The sequence below is a fragment of the Spermophilus citellus genome (assembly GCF_964194105.1).
Source record: "Spermophilus citellus genome assembly, chromosome: 7".
NCBI classification, from domain to species: domain Eukaryota; kingdom Metazoa; phylum Chordata; class Mammalia; order Rodentia; family Sciuridae; genus Spermophilus; species Spermophilus citellus.
Window position 1 is genome coordinate 77,976,252 of NC_138188.1, and position 12,896 is coordinate 77,989,147.

A 12,896-nucleotide genomic window follows, 5' to 3' on the forward strand; every position below is an offset into this window, starting at 1 on the left:
ACTTCATTGACCAAAAGGAAACGAAAAGGCTAGGGCCACAAATGAGCACGATGAAACAAGATAATTAATTTTAGAAAATTTGAAGAGGTCCCTTGATTTGGTTGACATCCAGACCATAAATGGGACATGTAAGAAATGGGTGTTGAGTAGAGAGGAAGGAAGTACCAAGCCTCATGGTTAGGCCTGCTGGGTGAGCACTTGGGGAGGCGTTGAGTGCAATGGGCAGATCAGGTCTGGCTGGATAGAACAGCAGGCATGGGAGGGGTTGAGAGAGAGGAAGAGATTATTTTCAGTCTTGATCGATAGGATACAGCCCTACAGAGTAAGAGCATAGCTGTGGAATGTGTAAGAGAATACCTGGTTCAGTCTGTGCAAATGCGACAGGACTGCATACCTTGGGTGAAGTCTGTGGCACAGAGCCCAGGTTCTTAGTCTACCTCCCTTGAGCCAGGTGTTCTGTTTGGTTGGTTGATTTTGTGCTTGAGAAGGGTCTAAGAGTTAATTTCAATCCTTCAGATGGGGGATTTTTTCAAAAGAACTAATAAACTATTGATAGTCATTTATGAAGTCATTGTAGTTATAATTTTCAATGTTATCTCCTTTATTACTTGAAGTTCAGATCCTTCTTTTCACATTTTTTATTATTTTTATATATTACTTTTATATAACTTGGAAAGTGACTTGTGACATCAGCTTGGAACTTCTGAAATAGGCCTCTGGGTTATGTAAAAGAATCATGGACTCAAAGTACATTCTAGTTTGGCCATACGACTGGGTAAATCACACCTACCTTCTTTAACACTCAATTCCCCTGACCTGGCAATAAAAGGAGAACTTTGGATTAAAATAAACTTTGGTTCCCTTCCAACTTGAAATTTGAACTTTCCTCAAAATTCCAGGAAGTATAATTGTTTTCATTAAGTCATCTATTTCGATATTTGTTGAACATATACCAGTTAGCCACAGTATGAAATGTTAGGACTATGGAGAAAGAACAAAACAGTCCTGACACCCCCGTCCAACCTTCTCAACCCAGGAACTCAGGATCAAGCAATGGAAATGTAGGGGAGGTGAAAAAGTGTGTCTGGGAAGGTTGTACAAGAACCTCTGGGGAGCCCAGGAGACTGTGAGCATAGTAGTGGCTGTGTTTTGTTACAGAATTTGGGCTTTGAGTGACCTGGATCTGTGCTTAAACCAGTCTGTGCTATTTATTCCAAAGGTGACGATGGCACATTTCTCAACCTCTCTGAATCCTAGTGTCATCATTCGTAAATGCCTACCTTGTAGCATTGTGTGAAGAGTAAATAAGACAACTTGTATGCTAGTGGCAGACCCTAGACAACTTTGACAACTAACGGCTGCTCATTTTAGAAGTGACATATAAATGGAGCTCCAAACAATGAACAATAGTGAGTCCCTAATGGAGGTCACTCAGTTTGGCTTTCAGAAAAAGAAAGTCATTTTAAATATTATACACCATGAACAGTTGAACAATTTAGAAATAAGCAAAAATTTCAGTTGCAAATTAGATGTCTCTTTAGCCAAGATGGTGGGGTATAGTTCAGTGGAAGAGTGCTTGCTTAGCATGCATGAAGTCTGTAGTTTGATTCCCAGACCCCCCCCAAAACAAAACAAAACAAAACAAAATCCCCTAGATGTCTTTTTTGCCCCAAAGCACCCTCAACTCAAGAACTGGTACTTAATAGACTAAAAAATAATCCAAATCTGCCACAATCATAGGAATTATTAAGGTTACACAATGGGACAACATTGGATAGATAATCAGTTCCCTTTAAACACCATGCCAACACAGATTATTCTGACAGTTGACTTGGTTCTAGCATTTGGAAACATTTTGACCACAACAGCCAACTTGATTGGTTACAAATATCTTCATACCACTATCACATTTCTTCTCTAAATCTTAAGGGGCCATGATAAGAAGTTATGATGATGATGATGATGGTCAATGACTACTTAGGAAACATTTTTTTTTAACCTTGCCGGGATGCAAAATAGAGTAGGAGGCAATTTCTTTCTCTCCTATCTGTAGTCAATGGAACAATTTGACTCTGAGGCACTTAGGTCCTGACATGTCATCTGTCTCTGTTCATTCAGTGTCAATAGAGGACTCTGGACAGATCCTCAGATGAGGCACTGATCAAATGATTGTCAAATCAGTAGATAAAATCTGCTTTAGCCTTTAATGATAACTTATGGAACTTGTTTCACAAAAGGAAAGAGAAGCATTTGAATAATTGCAGAAATTACAATAATGCAAATTATCCCTACATATGTCTGTAGAAGTAAGGCAGATGTTGCCATTCCATGAAGACACTATTTTCCTGATTCCAAACATCACACTCCCTCAAAAAAGACATTAAAAAAAAAAGAACTACAGAGTAATATCCGTCTTAAACAGAGATGCAAAAATACTTGAAAAGATATTGACAGACAACTGGGGGTGTAGCTAGCAGTAAAGCACATGTGTGAGGCCCTGGATTCAATGCCCAGCAAAAATTCAAAAATTCAAAATAAATAAATAAATAAATAGAACATTTTAGAATGAGCACACACTCAGTTGAATAATGTACAAAAAGAATTATACACCATGATCAAATACCCAGGAATGCAAAATTGATTTTATAGTTAAAAACAATTAGCATAATGCATCACATTAATAGAATAAAAGACAAAAAGCTTACCATTTAATAGGTGAAGAAAAAAAAAACCTTTGACAAATTCCAATATTCATTCATGGTAGCAATTCTCAACTAGCTAGAAATAAAGGGAATTCCTTACATCTGGAAGGCATCTACAAAAAAAAAAAAAAAAAAAACAACTTCACACCTAATCCCAGCAGCTTGGGAGGCTAAGATAGGAGAATTGGGAGTTCAAAACAAACCTCAGCAATGGTGAGGTGCTAAGCAACTCAGTGAGACCTTGTCCTAAATAAAATACAAAATAGGGCTGCGGATGTGGCTCAGTGGTCAAGTGCCCCTGAGTTCAATCCCCGGAACCTCCCAAAAATTAAAAATAAAAATAAAAATAAACTTGCACCAACTTATTGGCAAAAGACTGAATGCTCCTCCCTAAAACAGAAACAAGGCAAAAATGTCTGGTATCACCACTTGTACTGTTCATTTTCCATTGCTGTAACAAAATACTCAAGCCTAGGTAACATATAAAGAAAAGAGAGTTATTAAACTTACAGGTTTGGAAGCTGAAATCCAAGTAGTATGCATAAGATTTGGTAAGGGTCCTTTTGGCTGCATCTTATCATGACAGATGGCATCATGGTAGGAGGATGTGTCAGACCGAAAGATCACATGGTGAGACAGGAAGCCAGAGAGATAGGGGAGGGGCCAGGCTTGCTTTTTATAACAATCCTTTCTTAAGAACCAACAGGGATCCCACAAGAGCTACATCAGTTCTTTCCAAAGGTAGTGCTACTAATGATCTAACCAACTCCCACTATTCAACATTGTATTGAGGTTCCAGCCAGCTCACTAAGGGGGGAAATGTTAAGGCATGCAGAAGAAAAAAGAAATAAAATCTTTATTCTCAGATTACTTTGTCCTATATGTAGAAAAACTTAAGATGCCCCACCACTGGCTAAAACTGCTAGAACTGAAAAAAAAAATTAGTTCAGCAAGGCCACTGAATACAAGATAAATATTTTAAAAATCAATTGTAGTTCTATACGCAAGCAACAAATAATATGAAATTAAGAGAGCAACTTAATTCACAATAGCATGAAACATAATAAAGTTCTTAGGGATAAATAAAAGAAATGCAAGATTTGTACATTGAAAATCATAAAACCTTGCTAAGAGAGATAAGGAAGGTCTAAGTTAAGGCTAGTCCATGTTCATGGGTTAAAGAGAGCTGATTTTGTTAAAATGGCAATTCTCATCAGGTATGGTGGCACACACCTATAATCGTAGCAGCTCAGGAGGCTGAGGCAGGAGGATTGTAAGTTCAAAGCCAGCTTAAGCAATTTAGCAAGGCTCTAAGCAACTCAGCAAGACCCTGTTTCTAGGGCTGGGGATATAGCTCCTTTGGTAGAGTGCTTGCCTCACATGCATAAGACCCTTGGTTCAATCCCTAGCTACCCCCCACATCACACACACACACAAAAGACCCTCTTTCTAAAAAAAGTAAAATAAAAAATGGGATGTGGTGTGGTTAAGCATCAGTGTGTTCAATGCCTGGTACCAAAAAAAAAAAAAAATTAATTTACCCCAAATTAATGTATAGGTTCAAAGTAATCACTATCAAAATATCAACAGATTTTGCAGAAATTAAGGAGTTTATCCTAAAATTTATATGGAAATTCAAAGGACTTAAAAAGAATAACAAAGTCAGAGGACTTGTATTTCCTTTCAAACTGTAGGAAAGCTATGGAAATCCAGATACTGTAGTCCTCGCATAGACAGACATACATTAATTGCACACAGAGAAAACCAGAAATAAACCCTTGTATGTATGGTTAGTTGATTTTTTTTTTTCCTTTTTTGCAGTTCGGGGATTGAACCCAGAGCTTTACACTTGCTAAACAAATACTCTACCACTGAGCTATATCCCAAGACCTAACTGATTTTTAATCAAGGTAACAAAGCAACTCAATGGGAGGAATAGTCTATTCAATAAATGGTGTTGAAACACATGGATATCTTATTTAAAAAATGAATTTATAGTTCACTTTGTACCATTAAAAAAAAAACCCAAAAAGCCAAAAACTAAAATGTGGATCACAAACCAAAATGTAAGAGCTAAAATTGTAGAAAGCATTGGAAAAAATATTCATCACCTTGAGTTAGTCCAGGAGTCCTTGAACATGACCCCCAAACACAACCCAAAACAGAAAAAAATGATAAACTGGACTTTATCAAAATTTAAATTTTTATACTTACAAAGACATTAAGAAAATGAAAAGACAAGTCACAGACTACAGAAAAATATGTGCAAACCACAAACCTAATAAAGGTCTTTTTAAAATTTATTTTTAAAATTTTTTATTGATTTTTTAAAATTAATGACAGTAGAATGCATTACATTTCTTATTATACATATAGAGCACAATTTTTCATATCTCTGGTTGTATATAAACTATGTTCACACCAATTCATATCTTCATATATGTACTTCGGATAATGATGTCCATCACATTCCAACATCCTTGCTAACCCTCTCTGCCCTATCTAGAGTTTGTCTATTCCTCCCATGCTCCCCCTCCATACCCCACTATGAGTCAGCCTCCTTATATGAGAGAAAACATTCGGCATTTGTTTTTTGGGGATTGGATAGCACTTAGCATTATCTTCTCCAAAGCCATCCATTTACCTGCAAATGCCATGATTTTATTCTCTTTTATGCTGAGTAAAATTCCATTGGGTATATGTACCACATTTTTTTAATCTATTCATCTACTGAAGGGCATCTAGGTTGGTTCCACAGTTTAGCTATTGTGAATTGTGCTGCTATAAACATTGATGTGGCTGTGTCCCTGTAGTATGCTGTTTTTAAGTCCTTTGGGTATAGACCAAGGAGAGGGATAGCTGGGTCAAATGGTGGTTCCATTCCCAGTTTTCCAAGGAATCTCCATACTGCTTTCCATATTGGATGCACCAATTTGCAGTCCCACCAGCAATGTATGAGTGTGCCTTTTCCCCCACATCCACGCCAACACTTATTGTTGTTTGTCTTCATAATAGCTGCCATTCTGACTGGAGTGAGATGGTATCTTACAGTAGTTTTGATTTGCATTTCTCTAACTGCTAGGGATGATAAACATTTTTTCATATATTTGTTGATTGATTGTATATCCTCTTCTGAGAAGTGTCTGTTCAGGTCCTTGGCCTATTTATTGATTGAGTTATTTGTTTTCCTAATAAAGGTCTTATATTCAGAATATAAAAAGAAATTTACAAATCAATAAGACAAGAAACTTATTTTTTTTTTGTACTAGGGATTGAACCCAGAGGTTCTTAACTGCTGAGCCACGCCTATTTTTTATTTTTTGAGACACGGTCTTGCTAAGTTGCTGAGGCTGATCTTGAACTTGAGATCCTCCTGCCTCTGGGATTATGGGTATGTACCATTGCACCCAGAAAACAATTTTTAAATGGATGAAAGATTTGAATGGCCATTTCACCAAGAAATATCTGAATTTTTTATACCTTTATTTTGTTTATTTATGTTTATGTGGTGCTGAGGATGGAACCCAGTGCCTCACACATACGAGGCAAGCACTCTACTTCTGAGGTACAACCCCAGCCCCAAGAAAGAGATCTATTAGTGTCTAATAAATGTATGAAAAAATATTCATAATTAGTCATTAGGGAAATGTAAAATAAAGCCATAGTAAGATAATACTACATATCCACCAGAAAGCTATATTTAAATTTTGGGCCTTTCCAAGTTTTGACAAGCAGACAGTGAAACCATAACCCTCATGCATTGTTGGTAGAATTTAAAATAGAAATTGTTTTGAAAAACTTTCGCAGTTTCTTAAAAACTTAAACTTACCATACCACCCAACAATACCAAGATTAGGTATTTGGGTGGGTCGTGGTGGCTCACACCTGTAATCCCAATGGCTCCAAAGCCTGAGGCAGAGTGATAATGAGTTCAAAGCCAGCCTCAGCAATTTAGTGAGGTCCTAAGCAACTCAGCAAGACCCTGTCTCCAAATAAAATATAAAAAGGGTCTGGGAATGTTGCTCAGTGGTTAAGCACCCCTGGGTTCAATCCCTGGTATTAAAAAAATGAAATAGAAGGGCTAGGGATGTGCTCAAGCGGTAGCACGCTCGCCTGGCATGTGTGCAGCCCGGGTTCAATCCTCAGCACCACATACAAAGTTGTTGTGTCCGCCGAAAACTAGAAAATAAATATTTAAAAAAAAATTCTCTCTTAAAAAAAATGAAATAGAAAAAACAGTACTAGGTACTAGGTATTTACCCCCAAAATGAAAGATGTGTGTAAGAATGTTCATAGCAGCATTGTGCATAATAGACAAAAACTGGAAAATATTCATATGTTTATCAACTGGTGAATGGACTAAAAAAAGATGGTATACTTACACAATGGAATATTAGTCAGCAATTAAAAGGTGATATAATATGGTTCCTTTTCCCCTTTTGCTTAAAAATTAGAGTCTCTCTGGGTAGAAAACAAGCTAGGAAAGTGAGCTACTGGCTTCTAGGTGGGGTGGAAGCACCTTTATATAAAAAATTCTTCAGACACAGAAAGGATTTCCAATTGCTTTTATTGGGTATTGCAAAACATAAGAAATATCCACTGATATCTTCCTTTTTAAGACACCGAAATGGGTTACAAATTTGGGATTTTGATGTAATTAAAATTTTCTAGGCTTAAAAGATGACTGAGAGAAAAGTATCAATGTTAAGGGCAAGGTAAGCATTGTGTGCAGACCTGTCCTTTTCCCAAAAAACACAAAAGCAAGATTTGTGCACTGAATCCTAGCCATAAAATTTCTACTCCAACCTCCCGGATCACTTTGTCACACCACTCAACTGATGTTCTGGGCTCTAAAGTCAAGCCTCAACTCTCTCTTTACCATTGAGGTCTCAGTCAGCTTCACTCACCACGTCTGGCTCAAAAATAATTCCAGTGGTCACTTCCGGTCTATATCATCCAAACTCTTTAGCTTGAGCTTTAGGAACTCCATTCTCTGAACACATCCTGTGATGACTTGGAATGCATCTGAGCTACATTTCCCTAGACTCCCTTTCTTGTATGTTTCCTACTAGGGTGGGCCATAAGGAAGATTTGGGGCAATTTGGAGGCAAAAGGGAAGCAACAGCCACTGGAGATCATAAGCATTTTGGCTGACCTGCTGACTCATCTCAATGGATAAAGCAGTGGGCAAGCCTGGCTTCTGTCCTTTGCCCTATATCCTCCTTCAGCTTCTCCAGCTCCCAGGACAGGTTTTGTGTTCAACCTTGTGGCAAGGGGCCCTAACTTCTACAGAATAGTGTACACAACAGCGTCAGAGGTGACAAGAACTGACATGATGGAATTTAGTCCATACTTTCAAAGTTCCAGTTGATGCTTGGGTTCCAGCCTGCTCTGGATCTTCCCCATTTCCCATTCATTGTTACAGTTTGCATGTGGACTTCAAGCTCTGACTTTAGACATGGAGATAACAGTCTTACAAAGCTTAATCGGCTCCCGGCTCCCGCAATTGATTGCTTAAGGTCAATTCTCAATATATATAATTTCTTCGTGGTTCTGCTTCTCTCTCAGGAACATCATATTCCCATCTCCCATCTCTACTTTCCACAAGCCTCCTCCTCTTTCAACATTCAGCTCCTCCATGAAGCTGTCCCAGCTCCTAGAGTCAGAAGTGTGACCCCTTCAGTTGTGCAGCCCCAACTCCTAGTGCTAGAGGTAAGCCCCTGTCCATATTTGTGCAGACCCAATTCCTACAGATAGAGGTGAGCCCCAGCTCCTAGAGCCAGAGGTGAGCACTGTCCCCCTTTCCCTTCAGCCCCCCACCCCAAGGGCTAGGACCATGTGTTGTACATTTTTAGGGCTTCCAGAGTATTAGTTGAACAGAACTGAATATCCAAGGGGGAAAAAGAAGGTTGGCAGGGAGCTGTGGAGCTTCAAAAAAAGCTATCTACTTGACAGAAAATTTAAAATGGCAGTAAGTATTCACCCTAAAATTTAACTACTAGTTCATGCACTTTTATGCATATCCCTGATAATGAGAAGGGTCAATATCTACATTGTTTTATATACCCAGGTCCATTTATGGGCACCTTGAGCCTATAATTTAATTGGTAGAGCTATACCCCAACTGTATATAAACATAGCAATATAAAAGTTTTCCAGAAATTGTTTAGATGAAGGATAAAGCTTTTTACTGCCAACAAGTTGAAATTCTTTCCTTTTAAGTGGGATTATGTCAGTTCGGGGTGGTAATACGTATTACCCAAGCTCATTTTCAACTATATGTGGTTTTTGATTATGAGAGAGAGAGACAGGAAGAGAGAACATCTTAAAAAGGATATGTGGCTTGTTAAACCCACAAAGTTAATTCTAACACCAAAGTCCCTTTTGATAGAAATAATTGAAAAGGATCTAGAGGAGTGAAGAAGTTGGGAACTTCTAAGTATTAATAGATATTAGAAACTGAACCTTTAGGCAGGCACAGTGGCACATGCTGGTAATTTCAGTGACTCAGGAGGATTTCAAGTTTGAGGCCAGCCTCAGCAACTTAGTGAGACCCTGTCTCAAAATAAAACTAAAAAGGGTTGGGGATATAGTTCAGTGGTAAAACTTTCCTTAGTTAAATTCCCAGTTCTAAAACAATAAGAAAGGGAGAGAGAGATAGAGATAGAGATAGAGAGAAAGAAAGAAAGATACTGAGAAGAAAGAAACTGAATCTTCAAAGTATTAAAATTTTACTTCTTTCACATGGTGTATAATGTAAAACCAGAATCAAATAATGGTAGCACCAGATTATTTATTAACAACAATGACTTGAATAATTAGTAATATAATGAGGTGTGTAGGTCAGCTTTTTGATGCTGTGATCAAAATGCAAGTGTGGAAGAGGAAAGATTTCTTTTGGCTCATGGTTTCAAAGTTTTAGTCCATGGTCAGCTGAATCCAACACAAAAACATCAGGTGGAAGAGGATGGCAGAACAAAGCTGCACAGCTCATGGCAGCTGGGAAGCAAGAAGCATATGAAAGGGAGAAGGTAAGGGACTAGGGACAAGGTAGTATTCACCAAGGGTAGGTTCCCAGTAACCTACTTCTTCCAACAATGCCCCCACTTGCCTGTAGTCTCCACCACCTCCCAGGAGTCCATTCAAATCATTAATCCATCAAATGGATTAATCCACTGAAGAGGTCAGAACCTTCATGATCCAATCACTTTCTAAAAGCTCCACGGGGGTATTGCTGTATTGGGGACGAAGGTTTCAAGACATGAGCTTTTGGGGCACATTCCAGATCCAAACCATAATGTGAGGTAAACCAAAAACAAACAGTTTCAACAAAGAAGGACTACAACCAGGGAAATGGTTTGGGAGAGTATTTCAGGTTTATATGATCAATTTCAGTGCTTAAATTCTTTTCAAAATTCAAACCAACTTAAAACAAAAAGGAGTCACTTTCAACTTGAAAAACTACAAAAAACTGATCTTTCATATTCTTTTATTTTGTCATTTTTCAATTTGTTTTGTTGGAAATTTTTCTAAAAGCTAATTTTTTAGTTGTAAATGGACACAATACCTTTATTGTATTTATTTATTTTTAATTCGGTGCTGAGGATCGAACCCACTGTCTCACTCGTGCTAGGCAAGCGTTCCACCACTGATCTACAATCCCATTTTGATTAATTCAACCCATTGCCAAGAAGGTAGGAATTGGGGCACTGCCAGATGTTGCTGCTTCTAGCTGTTGGAATATATAAGCTAAGAAGTCAACTGGTTTCCACGTAGTGCTTTCAATTTGCACTTAGAATGAATAAACTCATCCAAGAGAATTCAACATTCCACTGGCCCTAAAGAAACTCATAAAATGAGCCATTTCTGTTTTATTCCCCCCAAAAGCACAGATTTTAAAGTTCAGGCAGGAGTGAAGTCAAGTGAGACAGTATCTCACTAGACAAAACTTATTGTTGACATTTCCCTTCCAGGGACACACACAGGCCAGATACTGAGACCTGACAGCAGGACCCACTTAGAGGCAGGCTGGCTGGGGAACTGAAGGATGTTTCAAGGGGTGTGTGGTGAATCCTGAGGCTCCAGTAATATTTAGTGTTTTGATTTCACAATTGAAAATAGACTAAGCCGGGCGCAGTAGTGTACCCTGTAATAATCCCAGCTGCTCAGGAGGCTGAGACAGGAGGATTTAGAGTTCAAATCTAGCCTCAGCCAATAGCAAGGTGCTAAGCAACTCAGTGAGACCCTGTCTTAAAATAAAATACAAAATATGTCTGGAGATGTGGCCCAGTGACCGAGTGCCCCTGAGTTCAATTCCTGGTACCCCACACACACACACACACACAAAAGAAAAGAATCTAAATAAAGTATAATACTGTTTTATGTTAAAAGTTTTCAAATAGATACAAAGGTAGACCTAATGACATAATTAACTCCTATCACCCATCACCCAACTTCAACAACTATCAACTCAAAGGCCAGTCTTTTCTATATCCCACTCATTGCCAAGATACATATAATTTTGATGCAAATTCCTACTATCATAATGCTTCATTTGTAAGTATTTCAGGATACATTTGTAGAAGAAGGTTTCACAGTAAAGGTAATTGATTAAATTTATAATAGACTAACTTTTGTAATTTTCACAACTCAGAAAAAAAAACAGTCTACGTGATCAGATTTTTGGTACAGAGAATAGGGACAGTGTAGATCCTAAATTTCTTGAATTAAATTGCAATAAAAATGGCATATATAGTATAATTAGTTAATTGCAAACCTTAAAGGCCTACTAAAACTCTTTTTTGACAGTTATAATTTTTGAGTACTTGAGAAATGGGTTCTACAAAGAGTAACCTACTCTGTTTATTTATTTTTATGTGGGGCTGAGGATCAAACTCAGGGCCTTACACGTACTAAGCAAACGCTCTACCACTGAGCCACAACCTCAGCCTCACAGTTTTGGCACAATATGCAGAGACAGACAGACAGACAGACAGACACACACACACACACACACACACAGAAAAAAAAGAAAAAAAAAGTAAGAGTACATCCCCAGTAAAAGAAAACTGCATACTATGAATCTTTTTTTTTTTTTTGATACCAGGGCTTGAACCCAAGGGTACTTAACCTCTGAGCCACATTTTCAGGCACTGCCTCCCCCCCCCGCCTTTTTTTTTCTTTTGGGGGGGTACCGGCCATTGAACTCAGGAGTACTTGGCCACTAAAACACATCCCCAGCCCTACTTTGAATTTTATTTAGAGATAGAGTCTCACTGAGTTGCTTAGCGCCTGGCTTTTGCAGAGGCTGGCACTGAACTCACAATCCTCTTGCCTCACCCTCCCGAGCCGCAGAGTGCACCATGATGGCCAGTCATTATGAATCTTTTTTTTTTTTGAGAGAGAGAGAATTTTTTAATATTTATTTTTTAGTTTTCAGTGGACACTGCATCTTTATTTTATTTTTATGTGGTGCTGAGGATCAAACCCAGCACCCTGCGCATGCCAGGCAAGCGCGCTACCGCTTGAGCCACATCCCCAGCCCTCCATTATGAATCTTAATATAAAAATTAAAAGGATTATCTTGGATCAAATCAAGATAAATAATTTTTAATATCTACATGTGAAGGATGTTTCTTTTAGTAACAGTTCCCTAACCTGTTTCTTTGTCCTCTTTTTACCGAATTCTACTTCTTTTTTCAGAGTATATAAATGAAATACATGGATTTGTAAAAAAAAAAAAAATGCATCCTTGGGCATATGACGCCGATATGAAAAAGAAAACCAGGTACACCACAATGTAATACTTAAGAATAAAAAATGGTATTATAAATAATAATATGTCCATTTACTGGGAAGAGCTAAGGAATAGTTATACTGCTTTTCTGTTATTTATGTATTTATTTTTTATTGGGGATTGAGTAAAAATGAGGTGCTTTATCACTGAGCTACATCCACAGCTCTTTTTATATTTTATTTTGAGACAGGATCTTACTAAGCTGCTAAATTGCTGAGGCTTGCTTTGAAAATGTGATCCTCCAGCCCAGCCTCCTGAGCTGACAGGCATGTGCCACTGTACCTGGATTGTTTTTTTAAATTAGGTTTTCTTTCTTTCTTCTTTTTTTTTTTCTTTTTTGGTACTGGAGATTAAACCCAGGTGCATGCTAAACATTAGTTCTACCGTGGGGCTTGGAA